Consider the following 16,891-nt stretch of genomic DNA (forward strand, 5'->3'; position numbering starts at 1 on the left):
TGTCAGAGAGTATCAGAGAGTTTCTGAGAGTGTCAGCGAGTGACAGAGAGTGTCAGAGAGTTTCAGAGAGTGTCAGAGTGTGTCAGAGAGTGTCAGAAAGTGACAGAGAGTGTCAGAGAGTGTCAGAGAGTTTCAGAGAGTGTCAGAGTGTGTCAGAGAGTGTCAGAGAGTGTCAGAGTGTGACAGAGTGTGTCAGAGAGTGACAGAGAGATTCTGAGAGTGTCAGAGAGTGTCCGAGAGTGTCAGAGAGTGACAGAGAGTGACAGAGAGTATCTGAGAGTGTCAGAGTGTGTCAGCGAGTTTCTGAGAGTGTGAGAGAGTGACAGAGTGTGTCAGAGAGTGTCTGAGAGTGTCAGGGAGTGTCAGAGAGTGTCTGAGATTGTCAGAGAGTGTCAGAGCGGGACACAGAGTGTCAGAGAATGTCAGAGAGTGTCAGAGAGTTTCTGAGAGTGTCAAAGTGTGTCAGAGAGTGTCAGAGAGTGACAGAGAGTGACAGAGTGTGTGAGAGAGTGACTGGGAGTATCAGAGAGGGTCAGAGATTGTCAGAGAGTTTCTGAGAGTGTCAGAGAGTGTCAGAGAGTGACATAGCGTGTCAGAGACTGTCAGAGAGTGTCAGAGAATGTCAGAGAGTATCAGAGAGTTTCTGAGAGTGTCTGAGAGTGTCAGGGAGTGGCAGAGAGTGACAGAGAGTGACAGAGTGTGTCAGAGAGTGTCAGAGAGTTTCAGAGAGTGTCAGTGTGTGTCAGAGAGTGTCAGAGAGTGTCAGAGAGAGACAGAGTGTGTCAGAGAGTGAAAGAGAGTGTCTGAGAGTGTCTGAGAGTTTCTGAGAGTGTCAGAGTGTGTCTGAGAGTGTCAGATAGTGACAGAGTGTGTCAGAGTGTGTCTGAGAGTGTCAGAGCGAGTCAGAGAATGTCAGAGAGTGTCAGAGGGTTTCTGAGAGTGTCAGAGTGTGTCACAGAGTGACAGTGTGCGTCAGAGTGTGTCAGAGAGTGTCCGAGAGAGTCAGAGAGTTTCTGAGAGTTTATGTGAGTGTCAGAGAGGTTCTGAGAGTGTCTGAGAGTGTCAGAGTGCCACAGAGTGTCAGAGAGTGTCTGAACGTGTCAGAGAGTTTCTGAGAGTGTCTGAGAGTGAGAGAGAGTGTCTGAGAGTGTCAGAGAGTGTCAGAGCGTGACATCGAGTGTCAGAGAATGTCAGAGAGTGTCAGAGAGTTTCTGAGAGTGTCAGAGTGTGTCAGAGAGTGACAGAGAGTGTCAGAGAGTGTCAGAGAGTTTCAGAGAGTGTCAGAGTGTGTCAGAGAGTGTCAGAGAGTGTCAGAGAGAGACAGAGAGTGTCAGAGAGTGAAAGAGAGTGTCTGAACGTGTCAGAGAGTGTCTGAGAGTGTCAGAGAGTGTCAGAGAGTTTCTGAGAGTGTCAGAGAGTGACAGAGAGTATCAGAGAGGGTCAGAGATTGTCAGAGAGTTTCTGAGAGTGTCAGAGAGTGACAGAGTGTGTCAGAGACTGTCAGAGAGTTTCAGAGAGTATCAGAGAATGTCAGAGAGTATCAGAGAGTTTCTGAGAGTGTCTGAGAGTGTCAGAGAGTGACAGAGAGTGACAGAGAGTGACAGAGAGTATCAGAGAGTGTCAGAGAGTTTCAGAGAGTGTCAGAGTGTGTCAGAGAGTGTCAGAGAGTGTCAGAGAGAGACAGAGTGTGTCAGAGAGTGAAAGAGAGTGTCAGAGAGAGACAGAGTGTGTCAGAGAGTGAAAGAGAGTGTCTGAGAGTGTCAGAGAGTTTCTGAGAGTGTCAGAGAGTGTCAGACAGTTTCTGAGAGTGTCAGAGAGTGACAGAGTGTGTCAGAGAGTTTCAGAGAGTGTCTGAGATTGTCAGAGTGTGTCAGAGAGTTTCAGAAAGTGTCAGAGAGTTTCTGAGAATGTCTGAGATTGTCTGAGAGTGTCAGAGAGTGTCTGAAAGTGTCAAATAGTTTCTGAGAGTGTCAGAGAATGTCAGAGAGTGCCAGAGAGTGACAGAGTGTGTCAGAGAGAGTCAGAGAGTGTCAGAGAGATTCTGAGAGTGTCACAGTGTGTCAGAGAGAGTCAGAGAGTGACAGAGAGTGTCAGAGAGTGTCAGAGAGTTTCAGAGAGTGTCAGAGTGTGTCAGAGAGTGTCAGAGAGTGTCAGAGAGAGACAGAGACTGTCAGAGAGTGAAAGAGAGTGTCTGAGAGTGTCAGAGAGTGTCTGAGAGTGTCAGAGAGTGTCAGAGAGTTTCTGAGAGTGTCAGAGAGTGTCAGAGAGTGACAGAGAGTATCAGAGAGGGTCAGAGATTGTCAGAGAGTTTCTGAGAGTGTCAGAGAGTGACAGAGTGTGTCAGAGACTGTCAGAGAGTGTCAGAGAGTATCAGAGAATGTCAGAGAGTATCAGAGAGTTTCTGAGAGTGTCTGAGAGTGTCAGAGAGTGACAGAGAGTGACAGAGAGTGACAGAGAGTATCAGAGAGTGTCAGAGAGTTTCAGAGAGTGTCAGAGTGTGTCAGAGAGTGTCAGAGAGTTTCAGAGAGAGACAGAGTGTGTCAGAGAGTGAAAGAGAGTGTCAGAGAGAGACAGAGTGTGTCAGAGAGTGAAAGAGAGTGTCTGAGAGTGTCAGAGAGTTTCTGAGAGTGTCAGAGAGTGTCAGACAGTTTCTGAGAGTGTCAGAGAGTGACAGAGTGTGTCAGAGAGTTTCAGAGAGTGTCTGAGATTGTCAGAGTGTGTCAGAGAGTTTCAGAAAGTGTCAGAGAGTTTCTGAGAATGTCTGAGATTGTCTGAGAGTGTCAGAGAGTGTCAGAAAGTGTCAAATAGTTTCTGAGAGTGTCAGAGAATGTCAGAGAGTGCCAGAGAGTGACAGAGTGTGTCAGAGAGAGTCAGAGAGTGTCAGAGAGATTCTGAGAGTGTCACAGTGTGTCAGAGAGAGTCAGAGAGTGACAGAGTGTGTCAGAGACTATCAGAGAGTGTCAGAGAGTTTCTGAAAGTGTCAGAGTGTGTCAGAGAATGTCAGAGAGTGCCAGAGTGTTTCAGAGAGTATCAGAGAGTGACAGAGAGTTTCTGAGAATGTCAGAGTGTGTCAGAGAGTGTCAGAGAGTGACAGAGTCTGTCAGAGAGTGTCTGAGAGTGTCTGAGAGTGTCACAGAGTTTCTGAGAGAGTCTGAGAGTGTCTGAGATTGTCAGAGTGTGTCAGAGAGAGTCAGAGAGTGACAGAGTGTGTCAGAGAGTGTCAGAGAGTGTCAGAGATTGTCAGGGAGTATCAGAGAGTTTCTGAGAGTGTCAGAGAGTGACAGAGAGTGTCAGAGAGTTTCAGAGAGTGTCAGAGTGTGTCAGAGAGTGTCAGAAAGTGACAGAGAGTGTCAGAGAGTGTCAGAGAGTTTAAGAGAGTGTCAGAGTGTGTCAGAGAGTGTCAGAGAGTGTCAGAGTGTGACAGAGTGTGTCAGAGAGTGACAGAGAGATTCTGAGAGTGTCAGAGAGTGTCCGAGAGTGTCAGAGAGTGACAGAGAGTGTCAGAGAGTGACAGAGTGTGTCAGAGAGTGACAGAGAGTATCTGAGAGTGTCAGAGTGTGTCAGCGAGTTTCTGAGAGTGTCAGAGAGTGACAGAGTGTGTCAGAGAGTGTCTGAGAGTGTCAGGGAGTGTCAGAGAGTGTCTGAGATTGTCAGAGAGTGTCAGAGCGGGACACAGAGTGTCAGAGAATGTCAGAGAGTGTCAGAGAGTTTCTGAGAGTGTCAGAGTGTGTCAGAGAGTGTCAGAGAGTGACAGAGAGTGACAGAGTGTGTGAGAGAGTGACTGAGAGTATCAGAGAGGGTCAGAGATTGTCAGAGAGTTTCTGAGAGTGTCAGAGAGTGTCAGAGAGTGACATAGCGTGTCAGAGACTGTCAGAGAGTGTCAGAGAATGTCAGAGAGTATCAGAGAGTTTCTGAGAGTGTCTGAGAGTGTCAGGGAGTGGCAGAGAGTGACAGAGAGTGACAGAGTGTGTCAGAGAGTGTCAGAGAGTTTCAGAGAGTGTCAGTGTGTGTCAGAGAGTGTCAGAGAGTGTCAGAGAGAGACAGAGTGTGTCAGAGAGTGAAAGAGAGTGTCTGAGAGTGTCTGAGAGTTTCTGAGAGTGTCAGAGTGTGTCTGAGAGTGTCAGATAGTGACAGAGTGTGTCAGAGTGTGTCTGAGAGTGTCAGAGCGAGTCAGAGAATGTCAGAGAGTGTCAGAGGGTTTCTGAGAGTGTCAGAGTGTGTCACAGAGTGACAGTGTGCGTCAGAGTGTGTCAGAGAGTGTCCGAGAGAGTCAGAGAGTTTCTGAGAGTTTATGTGAGTGTCAGAGAGGTTCTGAGAGTGTCTGAGAGTGTCAGAGTGTCACAGAGTGTCAGAGAGTGTCTGAACGTGTCAGAGAGTTTCTGAGAGTGTCTGAGAGTGAGAGAGAGTTTCTGAGAGTGTCAGAGAGTGACAGAGTGTGTCAGAGAATGTCAGAGAGTTTCAGAGAGTATCAGAGAATGTCAGAGAGTATCAGAGAGTTTCTGAGAGTGTCTGAGAGTGTCAGAGAGTGACAGAGAGTGACAGAGAGTGACAGAGAGTATCAGAGAGTGTCAGAGAGTTTCAGAGAGTGTCAGAGTGTGTCAGAGAGTGTCAGAGAGTGTCAGAGAGAGACAGAGTGTGTCAGAGAGTGAAAGAGAGTGTCAGAGAGAGACAGAGTGTGTCAGAGAGTGAAAGAGAGTGTCTGAGAGTGTCAGAGAGTTTCTGAGAGTGTCAGAGAGTGTCAGACAGTTTCTGAGAGTGTCAGAGAGTGACAGAGTGTGTCAGAGAGTTTCAGAGAGTGTCTGAGATTGTCAGAGTGTGTCAGAGAGTTTCAGAAAGTGTCAGAGAGTTTCTGAGAATGTCTGAGATTGTCTGAGAGTGTCAGAGAGTGTCAGAAAGTGTCAAATAGTTTCTGAGAGTGTCAGAGAATGTCAGAGAGTGCCAGAGAGTGACAGAGTGTGTCAGAGAGAGTCAGAGAGTGTCAGAGAGATTCTGAGAGTGTCACAGTGTGTCAGAGAGAGTCAGAGAGTGACAGAGAGTGTCAGAGAGTGTCAGAGAGTTTCAGAGAGTGTCAGAGTGTGTCAGAGAGTGTCAGAGAGTGTCAGAGAGAGACAGAGAGTGTCAGAGAGTGAAAGAGAGTGTCTGAGAGTGTCAGAGAGTGTCAGAGAGTTTCTGAGAGTGTCAGAGAGTGTCAGAGAGTGACAGAGAGTATCAGAGAGGGTCAGAGATTGTCAGAGAGTTTCTGAGAGTGTCAGAGAGTGACAGAGTGTGTCAGAGACTGTCAGAGAGTGTCAGAGAGTATCAGAGAATGTCAGAGAGTATCAGAGAGTTTCTGAGAGTGTCTGAGAGTGTCAGAGAGTGCCAGAGAGTGACAGAGAGTGACAGAGAGTATCAGAGAGTGTCAGAGAGTTTCAGAGAGTGTCAGAGTGTGTCAGAGAGTGTCAGAGAGTTTCAGAGAGAGACAGAGTGTGTCAGAGAGTGAAAGAGAGTGTCAGAGAGAGACAGAGTGTGTCAGAGAGTGAAAGAGAGTGTCTGAGAGTGTCAGAGAGTTTCTGAGAGTGTCAGAGAGTGTCAGACAGTTTCTGAGAGTGTCAGAGAGTGACAGAGTGTGTCAGAGAGTTTCAGAGAGTGTCTGAGATTGTCAGAGTGTGTCAGAGAGTTTCAGAAAGTGTCAGAGAGTTTCTGAGAATGTCTGAGATTGTCTGAGAGTGTCAGAGAGTGTCAGAAAGTGTCAGAAAGTGTCAAATAGTTTCTGAGAGTGTCAGAGAATGTCAGAGAGTGCCAGAGAGTGACAGAGTGTGTCAGAGAGAGTCAGAGAGTGTCAGAGAGATTCTGAGAGTGTCACAGTGTGTCAGAGAGAGTCAGAGAGTGACAGAGTGTGTCAGAGACTGTCCGAGAGTGTCAGAGAGTATCAGAGAGGGTCAGAGAGTGTCAGAGAGTGTCTGAGAGTGTCAGAGAGTGTCAGTGAGTGACAGAGTGTGTCAGAGACTATCAGAGAGTGTCAGAGCGTGTCAGAGACTTTCTGAGAGTGTCAGAGTGTGTCAGCGAGTGTCAGAGAGTGCCAGAGTGTTTCAGAGAGTATCAGAGAGTGACAGAGAGTTTCTGAGAATGTCAGAGTGTGTCAGAGAGTGTCAGAGAGTGACAGAGTCTGTCAGAGAGTGTCTGTGAGTGTCTGAGAGTGTCAGAGAGTGTCCGAGAGTGTCAGAGAGTGACAGAGAGTGTCAGAGAGTGACAGAGTGTGTCAGAGAGTGACAGAGAGTATCTGAGAGTGTCAGAGAGTGTCAGCGAGTTTCTGAGAGTGTCAGAGAGTGACAGAGTGTGTCAGAGAGTGTCTGAGAGTGTCAGAGAGTGTCAGACAGTGACAGAGAGTGTCAGAGAGATTCTGAGAGTGTCAGAGAGTGTCAGAGAGTTTCAGAGAGTTTCTGAGAGTTTCTGAGATTGTCAGAGAGTGTCAGAGAGTTTCTGAGAGTGTCAGAGCGTGTCAGAGTGTGTCAGAGAGTGACAGAGTGTGTCAGAGAGTGACAGAGAGTGTCAGACGGTTTCTGAGAGAGTCAGAGAGTGACAGAGCGTGTCAGAGAGTGTCAGAGAGTGACAGAGTTTGTCAGAGAGTTTCTGCGAGTGTCAGAGAGTGTCAGAGAGTGATAGAGAGTGTCAGAGAGTTTCAGAGAGTGTCTGAGAGTGCCAGAGATTGTCAGAGAGTGTCAGAGGGTTTCTGAGAGTGTCAGAAAATTGTCAGAGAGTGACAGAGAGTGTCAGAGAGTGTCAGAGAGAGTCAGACAGTGACAGAGCATGTCAGAGAGTGTCAGAGAGTGATAGAGAGTGTCAGAGAGTTTCAGAGAGTGTCTGAGAGTGCCAGAGAGTGTCAGAGAGTGTCAGAGGGTTTCTGAGAGTGTCTGAGAGTGTCAGAGAGTGACAGAGAGTGTCAGAGAGTGTCAGAGAGTGACAGAGTGTGTCAGAGAGTGTCTGAGAGTGTCAGAGAGTGTCAGAGAGTGAAAGAGAGTGTCACAGAGTGTCAGAGAGTTTCAGAGAGTGTCAGAGTGTGTCCGAGAGTGTCAGAGAGTGACAGAATGTGTCAGAGAGTGACAGAGAGTGTCTGAGAGTGTCAGAGAGTTTCTCAGACGGTCTGAGGTTATCAGAGAGTGTCAGAGAGTGTTTGAGAGTGTCTGAAATTGTCAGAGAGTGTCAGAGCGTGACAGAGTGTGTCAGAGAGTGTCAGAGAGTTTCAGAGAGAGACAGAGTGTGTCAGAGAGTGAAAGAGAGTGTCAGAGAGAGACAGAGTGTGTCAGAGAGTGAAAGAGAGTGTCTGAGAGTGTCAGAGAGTTTCTGAGAGTGTCAGAGAGTGTCAGACAGTTTCTGAGAGTGTCAGAGAGTGACAGAGTGTGTCAGAGAGTTTCAGAGAGTGTCTGAGATTGTCAGAGTGTGTCAGAGAGTTTCAGAAAGTGTCAGAGAGTTTCTGAGAATGTCTGAGATTGTCTGAGAGTGTCAGAGTGTGTCAGAGAGTGTCAGAGAGTGACAGTCTGTCAGAGAGTGTCTGAGAGTGTCTGAGAGTGTCACAGAGTTTCTGAGAGAGTCTGAGAGTGTCTGAGATTGTCAGAGTGTGTCAGAGAGAGTCAGAGAGTGACAGAGTGTGTCAGAGAGTGTCAGAGAGTGTCAGAGATTGTCAGAGAGGATCAGAGAGTTTCTGAGAGTGTCAGAGAGTGACAGAGAGTGTCAGAGAGTTTCAGAGAGTGTCAGAGTGTGTCAGAGAGTGTCAGAAAGTGACAGAGAGTGTCAGAGAGTGTCAGAGAGTTTCAGAGAGTGTCAGAGTGTGTCAGAGAGTGTCAGAGAGTGTCAGAGTGTGACAGAGTGTGTCAGAGAGTGACAGAGAGATTCTGAGAGTGTCAGAGAGTGTCCGAGAGTGTCAGAGAGTGACAGAGAGTGTCAGAGAGTGACAGAGTGTGTCAGAGAGTGACAGAGAGTATCTGAGAGTGTCAGAGTGTGTCAGCGAGTTTCTGAGAGTGTCAGAGAGTGACAGAGTGTGTCAGAGAGTGTCTGAGAGTGTCAGGGAGTGTCAGAGAGTGTCTGAGATTGTCAGAGAGTGTCAGAGCGGGACACAGAGTGTCAGAGAATGTCAGAGAGTGTCAGAGAGTTTCTGAGAGTGTCAGAGTGTGTCAGAGAGTGTCAGAGAGTGACAGAGAGTGACAGAGTGTGTGAGAGAGTGACTGAGAGTATCAGAGAGGGTCAGAGATTGTCAGAGAGTTTCTGAGAGTGTCAGAGAGTGTCAGAGAGTGACATAGCGTGTCAGAGACTGTCAGAGAGTGTCAGAGAATGTCAGAGAGTATCAGAGAGTTTCTGAGAGTGTCTGAGAGTGTCAGGGAGTGGCAGAGAGTGACAGAGAGTGACAGAGTGTGTCAGAGAGTGTCAGAGAGTTTCAGAGAGTGTCAGTGTGTGTCAGAGAGTGTCAGAGAGTGTCAGAGAGAGACAGAGTGTGTCAGAGAGTGAAAGAGAGTGTCTGAGAGTGTCTGAGAGTTTCTGAGAGTGTCAGAGTGTGTCTGAGAGTGTCAGATAGTGACAGAGTGTGTCAGAGTGTGTCTGAGAGTGTCAGAGCGAGTCAGAGAATGTCAGAGAGTGTCAGAGGGTTTCTGAGAGTGTCAGAGTGTGTCACAGAGTGACAGTGTGCGTCAGAGTGTGTCAGAGAGTGTCCGAGAGAGTCAGAGAGTTTCTGAGAGTTTATGTGAGTGTCAGAGAGGTTCTGAGAGTGTCTGAGAGTGTCAGAGTGTCACAGAGTGTCAGAGAGTGTCTGAACGTGTCAGAGAGTTTCTGAGAGTGTCTGAGAGTGAGAGAGAGTGTCTGAGAGTGTCAGAGAGTGTCAGAGCGTGACATCGAGTGTCAGAGAATGTCAGAGAGTGTCAGAGAGTTTCTGAGAGTGTCAGAGTGTGTCAGAGAGTGTCAGAGAGTGTCAGAGAGAGACAGAGAGTGTCAGAGAGTGAAAGAGAGTGTCTGAACGTGTCAGAGAGTGTCTGAGAGTGTCAGAGAGTGTCAGAGAGTTTCTGAGAGTGTCAGAGAGTGACAGAGAGTATCAGAGAGGGTCAGAGATTGTCAGAGAGTTTCTGAGAGTGTCAGAGAGTGACAGAGTGTGTCAGAGACTGTCAGAGAGTTTCAGAGAGTATCAGAGAATGTCAGAGAGTATCAGAGAGTTTCTGAGAGTGTCTGAGAGTGTCAGAGAGTGACAGAGAGTGACAGAGAGTGACAGAGAGTATCAGAGAGTGTCAGAGAGTTTCAGAGAGTGTCAGAGTGTGTCAGAGAGTGTCAGAGAGTGTCAGAGAGAGACAGAGTGTGTCAGAGAGTGAAAGAGAGTGTCAGAGAGAGACAGAGTGTGTCAGAGAGTGAAAGAGAGTGTCTGAGAGTGTCAGAGAGTTTCTGAGAGTGTCAGAGAGTGTCAGACAGTTTCTGAGAGTGTCAGAGAGTGACAGAGTGTGTCAGAGAGTTTCAGAGAATGTCTGAGATTGTCAGAGTGTGTCAGAGAGTTTCAGAAAGTGTCAGAGAGTTTCTGAGAATGTCTGAGATTGTCTGAGAGTGTCAGAGAGTGTCAGAAAGTGTCAAATAGTTTCTGAGAGTGTCAGAGAATGTCAGAGAGTGCCAGAGAGTGACAGAGTGTGTCAGAGAGAGTCAGAGAGTGTCAGAGAGATTCTGAGAGTGTCACAGTGTGTCAGAGAGAGTCAGAGAGTGACAGAGAGTGTCAGAGAGTGTCAGAGAGTTTCAGAGAGTGTCAGAGTGTGTCAGAGAGTGTCAGAGAGTGTCAGAGAGAGACAGAGACTGTCAGAGAGTGAAAGAGAGTGTCTGAGAGTGTCAGAGAGTGTCTGAGAGTGTCAGAGAGTGTCAGAGAGTTTCTGAGAGTGTCAGAGAGTGTCAGAGAGTGACAGAGAGTATCAGAGAGGGTCAGAGATTGTCAGAGAGTTTCTGAGAGTGTCAGAGAGTGACAGAGTGTGTCAGAGACTGTCAGAGAGTGTCAGAGAGTATCAGAGAATGTCAGAGAGTATCAGAGAGTTTCTGAGAGTGTCTGAGAGTGTCAGAGAGTGACAGAGAGTGACAGAGAGTGACAGAGAGTATCAGAGAGTGTCAGAGAGTTTCAGAGAGTGTCAGAGTGTGTCAGAGAGTGTCAGAGAGTTTCAGAGAGAGACAGAGTGTGTCAGAGAGTGAAAGAGAGTGTCAGAGAGAGACAGAGTGTGTCAGAGAGTGAAAGAGAGTGTCTGAGAGTGTCAGAGATTTTCTGAGAGTGTCAGAGAGTGTCAGACAGTTTCTGAGAGTGTCAGAGAGTGACAGAGTGTGTCAGAGAGTTTCAGAGAGTGTCTGAGATTGTCAGAGTGTGTCAGAGAGTTTCAGAAAGTGTCAGAGAGTTTCTGAGAATGTCTGAGATTGTCTGAGAGTGTCAGAGAGTGTCAGAAAGTGTCAAATAGTTTCTGAGAGTGTCAGAGAATGTCAGAGAGTGCCAGAGAGTGACAGAGTGTGTCAGAGAGAGTCAGAGAGTGTCAGAGAGATTCTGAGAGTGTCACAGTGTGTCAGAGAGAGTCAGAGAGTGACAGAGTGTGTCAGAGACTGTCCGAGAGTGTCAGAGAGTATCAGAGAGGGTCAGAGAGTGTCAGAGAGTGTCTGAGAGTGTCAGAGAGTGTCAGTGAGTGACAGAGTGTGTCAGAGACTATCAGAGAGTGTCAGAGCGTGTCAGAGACTTTCTGAGAGTGTCAGAGTGTGTCAGCGAGTGTCAGAGAGTGCCAGAGTGTTTCAGAGAGTATCAGAGAGTGACAGAGGGTTTCTGAGAATGTCAGAGTGTGTCAGAGAGTGTCAGAGAGTGACAGAGTCTGTCAGAGAGTGTCTGTGAGTGTCTGAGAGTGTCAGAGAGTGTCCGAGAGTGTCAGAGAGTGACAGAGAGTGTCAGAGAGTGACAGAGTGTGTCAGAGAGTGACAGAGAGTATCTGAGAGTGTCAGAGAGTGTCAGCGAGTTTCTGAGAGTGTCAGAGAGTGACAGAGTGTGTCAGAGAGTGTCTGAGAGTGTCAGAGAGTGTCAGACAGTGACAGAGAGTGTCAGAGAGATTCTGAGAGTGTCAGAGAGTGTCAGAGAGTTTCAGAGAGTTTCTGAGAGTTTCTGAGATTGTCAGAGAGTGTCAGAGAGTTTCTGAGAGTGTCAGAGCGTGTCAGAGTGTGTCAGAGAGTGACAGAGTGTGTCAGAGAGTGACAGAGAGTGTCAGACGGTTTCTGAGAGAGTCAGAGAGTGACAGAGAGTGTCAGAGAGTGTCAGAGAGTGACAGAGTTTGTCAGAGAGTTTCTGAGAGTGTCAGAGAGTGTCAGAGAGTGATAGAGAGTGTCAGAGAGTTTCAGAGAGTGTCTGAGAGTGCCAGAGATTGTCAGAGAGTGTCAGAGGGTTTCTGAGAGTGTCAGAAAATTGTCAGAGAGTGACAGAGAGTGTCAGAGAGTGTCAGAGAGAGTCAGACAGTGACAGAGCATGTCAGAGAGTGTCAGAGAGTGATAGAGAGTGTCAGAGAGTTTCAGAGAGTGTCTGAGAGTGCCAGAGAGTGTCAGAGAGTGTCAGAGGGTTTCTGAGAGTGTCTGAGAGTGTCAGAGAGTGACAGAGAGTGTCAGAGAGTGTCAGAGAGTGACAGAGTGTGTCAGAGAGTGTCTGAGAGTGTCAGAGAGTGTCAGAGAGTGAAAGAGAGTGTCACAGAGTGTCAGAGAGTTTCAGAGAGTGTCAGAGTGTGTCCGAGAGTGTCAGAGAGTGACAGAATGTGTCAGAGAGTGACAGAGAGTGTCTGAGAGTGTCAGAGAGTTTCTCAGACGGTCTGAGGTTATCAGAGAGTGTCCGAGAGTGTTTGAGAGTGTCTGAAATTGTCAGAGAGTGTCAGAGCGTGACAGAGTGTGTCAGAGAGTGTCAGAGAGTTTCAGAGAGAGACAGAGTGTGTCAGAGAGTGAAAGAGAGTGTCAGAGAGAGACAGAGTGTGTCAGAGAGTGAAAGAGAGTGTCTGAGAGTGTCAGAGAGTTTCTGAGAGTGTCAGAGAGTGTCAGACAGTTTCTGAGAGTGTCTGAGATTGTCAGAGTGTGTCAGAGAGTTTCAGAAAGTGTCAGAGAGTTTCTGAGAATGTCTGAGATAGTCTGAGAGTGTCAGAGAGTGTCAGAAAGTGTCAAATAGTTTCTGAGAGTGTCAGAGAAAGTCAGAGAGTGCCAGAGAGTGACAGAGTGTGTCAGAGAGAGTCAGAGAGTGTCAGAGAGATTCTGAGAGTGTCACAGTGTGTCAGAGAGAGTCAGAGAGTGACAGAGTGTGTCAGAGACTGTCCGAGAGTGTCAGAGAGTATCAGAGAGGGTCAGAGAGTGTCAGAGAGTGTCTGAGAGTGTCAGAGAGTGTCAGTGAGTGACAGAGTGTGTCAGAGACTATCAGAGAGTGTCAGAGCGTGTCAGAGACTTTCTGAGAGTGTCAGAGTGTGTCAGCGAGTGTCAGAGAGTGCCAGAGTGTTTCAGAGAGTATCAGAGAGTGACAGAGAGTTTCTGAGAATGTCAGAGTGTGTCAGAGAGTGTCAGAGAGTGACAGAGTCTGTCAGAGAGTGTCTGTGAGTGTCTGAGAGTGTCAGAGAATGTCCGAGAGTGTCAGAGAGTGACAGAGAGTGTCAGAGAGTGACAGAGTGTGTCAGAGAGTGACAGAGAGTATCTGAGAGTGTCAGAGAGTGTCAGCGAGTTTCTGAGAGTGTCAGAGAGTGACAGAGTGTGTCAGAGAGTGTCTGAGAGTGTCAGAGAGTGTCAGACAGTGACAGAGAGTGTCAGAGAGATTCTGAGAGTGTCAGAGAGTGTCAGAGAGTTTCAGAGAGTTTCTGAGAGTTTCTGAGATTGTCAGAGAGTGTCAGAGAGTTTCTGAGAGTGTCAGAGCGTGTCAGAGTGTGTCAGAGAGTGACAGAGTGTGTCAGAGAGTGACAGAGAGTGTCAGACGGTTTCTGAGAGAGTCAGAGAGTGACAGAGAGTGTCAGAGAGTGTCAGAGAGTGACAGAGTTTGTCAGAGAGTTTCTGAGAGTGTCAGAGAGTGTCAGAGAGTGATAGAGAGTGTCAGAGAGTTTCAGAGAGTGTCTGAGAGTGCCAGAGATTGTCAGAGAGTGTCAGAGGGTTTCTGAGAGTGTCAGAAAATTGTCAGAGAGTGACAGAGAGTGTCAGAGAGTGTCAGAGAGAGTCAGACAGTGACAGAGCATGTCAGAGAGTGTCAGAGAGTGATAGAGAGTGTCAGAGAGTTTCAGAGAGTGTCTGAGAGTGCCACAGAGTGTCAGAGAGTGTCAGAGGGTTTCTGAGAGTGTCTGAGAGTGTCAGAGAGTGACAGAGAGTGTCAGAGAGTGTCAGAGAGTGACAGAGTGTGTCAGAGAGTGTCTGAGAGTGTCAGAGAGTGTCAGAGAGTGAAAGAGAGTGTCACAGAGTGTCAGAGAGTTTCAGAGAGTGTCAGAGTGTGTCCGAGAGTGTCAGAGAGTGACAGAATGTGTCAGAGAGTGACAGAGAGTGTCTGAGAGTGTCAGAGAGTTTCTCAGACGGTCTGAGGTTATCAGAGAGTGTCCGAGAGTGTTTGAGAGTGTCAGAGAGAGACAGTGTGTGTCAGAGAGTGAAAGAGAGTGTCAGAGAGAGACAGAGTGTGTCAGAGAGTGAAAGAGAGTGTCTGAGAGTGTCAGAGAGTTTCTGAGAGTGTCAGAGAGTGTCAGACAGTTTCTGAGAGTGTCAGAGAGTGACAGAGTGTGTCAGAGAGTTTCAGAGAGTGTCTGAGATTGTCAGAGTGTGTCAGAGAGTTTCAGAAAGTGTCAGAGAGTTTCTGAGAATGTCTGAGATAGTCTGAGAGTGTCAGAGAGTGTCAGAAAGTGTCAAATAGTTTCTGAGAGTGTCAGAGAAAGTCAGAGAGTGCCAGAGAGTGACAGAGTGTGTCAGAGAGAGTCAGAGAGTGTCAGAGAGATTCTGAGAGTGTCACAGTGTGTCAGAGAGAGTCAGAGAGTGACAGAGTGTGTCAGAGACTGTCCGAGAGTGTCAGAGAGTATCAGAGAGGGTCAGAGAGTGTCAGAGAGTGTCTGAGAGTGTCAGAGAGTGTCAGTGAGTGACAGAGTGTGTCAGAGACTATCAGAGAGTGTCAGAGCGTGTCAGAGACTTTCTGAGAGTGTCAGAGTGTGTCAGCGAGTGTCAGAGAGTGCCAGAGTGTTTCAGAGAGTATCAGAGAGTGACAGAGAGTTTCTGAGAATGTCAGAGTGTGTCAGAGAGTGTCAGAGAGTGACAGAGTCTGTCAGAGAGTGTCTGTGAGTGTCTGAGAGTGTCAGAGAATGTCCGAGAGTGTCAGAGAGTGACAGAGAGTGTCAGAGAGTGACAGAGTGTGTCAGAGAGTGACAGAGAGTATCTGAGAGTGTCAGAGAGTGTCAGCGAGTTTCTGAGAGTGTCAGAGAGTGACAGAGTGTGTCAGAGAGTGTCTGAGAGTGTCAGAGAGTGTCAGACAGTGACAGAGAGTGTCAGAGAGATTCTGAGAGTGTCAGAGAGTGTCAGAGAGTTTCAGAGAGTTTCTGAGAGTTTCTGAGATTGTCAGAGAGTGTCAGAGAGTTTCTGAGAGTGTCAGAGCGTGTCAGAGTGTGTCAGAGAGTGACAGAGTGTGTCAGAGAGTGACAGAGAGTGTCAGACGGTTTCTGAGAGAGTCAGAGAGTGACAGAGAGTGTCAGAGAGTGTCAGAGTGTGACAGAGTTTGTCAGAGAGTTTCTGAGAGTGTCAGAGAGTGTCAGAGAGTGATAGAGAGTGTCAGAGAGTTTCAGAGAGTGTCTGAGAGTGCCAGAGATTGTCAGAGAGTGTCAGAGGGTTTCTGAGAGTGTCAGAAAATTGTCAGAGAGTGACAGAGAGTGTCAGAGAGTGTCAGAGAGAGTCAGACAGTGACAGAGCATGTCAGAGAGTGTCAGAGAGTGATAGAGAGTGTCAGAGAGTTTCAGAGAGTGTCTGAGAGTGCCACAGAGTGTCAGAGAGTGTCAGAGGGTTTCTGAGAGTGTCTGAGAGTGTCAGAGAGTGACAGAGAGTGTCAGAGAGTGTCAGAGAGTGACAGAGTGTGTCAGAGAGTGTCTGAGAGTGTCAGAGAGTGTCAGAGAGTGAAAGAGAGTGTCACAGAGTGTCAGAGAGTTTCAGAGAGTGTCAGAGTGTGTCCGAGAGTGTCAGAGAGTGACAGAATGTGTCAGAGAGTGACAGAGAGTGTCTGAGAGTGTCAGAGAGTTTCTCAGACGGTCTGAGGTTATCAGAGAGTGTCCGAGAGTGTTTGAGAGTGTCTGAAATTGTCAGAGAGTGTCAGAGCGTGACAGAGAGTGTCAGAGAGTGTCAGAGAGTTTCAGAGAGTGTCAGAGTGTGTCAGAGAGTGTCAGAGAGTGTCAGAGTGTGACAAGGTGTGTCAGAGAGTGACAGAGAGATTCTGAGAGTGTCAGAGAGTGTCCGAGAGTGTCAGAGAGTGACAGAGTGTGTCAGAGAGTGACAGAGAGTATCTGAGATTGTCAGAGAGAGTCAGCGAGTTTCTGAGAGTGTCAGAGAGTGACAGAGTGTGTCAGAGAGTGTCTGAGAGTGTCAGAGAGTGTCAGACAGTGACAGAGAGTGTCAGAGAGATTCTGAGAGTGTCAGAGTGTGTCAGAGGGTGTCAGAGAGTGACAGAGTGTTTCTGAGAGTGTCAGAGAGTGTCAGAGATTTTCAGAGAGTTTCTGAGAGTTTCTGAGATTGTCAGAGAGTGTCAGAGAGTTTCTGAGAGTGTCAGAGCGTGTCAGAGTGTGTCAGAGAGTGACAGAGTGTGTCAGAGAGTGACAGAGAGTGTCAGAGAGTGTCAGAGAGTGTCAGACGGTTTCTGAGAGAGTCAGAGAGTGACAGAGAGTGTCCGAGAGTGTCAGAGAGTGACAGAGTTTGTCAGAGAGTTTCTGAGAGTGTCAGAGAGTGTCAGAGAGTGATAGAGAGTGTCAGAGAGTTTCAGAGAGTGTCAGAGTGTGTCAGAGAGTGTCAGAGAGTGACAGAGAGTGTCAGAGAGTGACAGAGAGTTTCAGAGAGTGTCAGAGTGTGTCAGAGAGTGTCAGAGAGTGTCAGAGTGTGACAGATTGTGTCAGAGAGCGCCAGAGAGATTCTGAGAGTGTCAGAGAGTGTCAGAGAGTGTCAGAGAGTGACAGAGAGTATCTGAGAGTGTCAGAGAGTGTCAGCGAGTTTCTGAGAGTGTCAGAGAGTGACAGAGTTTGTCAGAGAGCGTCTGCGAGTGTCAGAGAGTGTCAGAGAGTGTCAGAGTGTGACAGAGTGTGTCAGCGAGTGACAGAGAGATTCTGAGAGTGTCAGAGTGTGTCAGAGGGTGTCAGAGAGTGACAGAGTGTTTCTGAGTGTCAGAGAGTGTCAGAGAGTTTCAGAGAGTTTCTGAGAGTTTCTGAGATTGTCAGAGTGTCAGAGCGTTTCTGAGAGAGTCAGAGCGTGTCAGAGTGTGTCAGAGAGTGACAGAGTGTGTCAGAGAGTGACAGAGAGTGTCAGAGAGTGTCAGACGGTTTCTGAGAGAGTCAGAGAGTGTCAGAGAGTGTCAGAGAGTGTCAGAGAGTGACAGAGTTTGTCAGAGAGTTTCTGAGAGTTTCAGAGAGTGTCAGAGTGTGTCAGAGAGTGTCAGAGAGTGACAGAATGTGTCAGAGAGTGACAGAGAGTGTCTGATGGTGTCAGAGAGTGTCAGAGACATTCTGAGAGTGTCAGAGACTATCAGAGAGTGTCAGAGAGTGTCAGAGAGTTTCTGAAAGTGTCAGAGTGTGTCAGAGAATGTCAGAGAGTGCCAGAGTGTTTCAGAGAGTATCAGAGAGTGACAGAGAGTTTCTGAGAATGTCAGAGTGTGTCAGAGAGTGTCAGAGAGTGACAGAGTCTGTCAGAGAGTATCTGAGAGTGTCTGAGA

The sequence above is a fragment of the Heterodontus francisci genome, chromosome 1 (genome assembly GCF_036365525.1).
Source record: "Heterodontus francisci isolate sHetFra1 chromosome 1, sHetFra1.hap1, whole genome shotgun sequence".
Lineage (NCBI taxonomy): Eukaryota > Metazoa > Chordata > Chondrichthyes > Heterodontiformes > Heterodontidae > Heterodontus > Heterodontus francisci.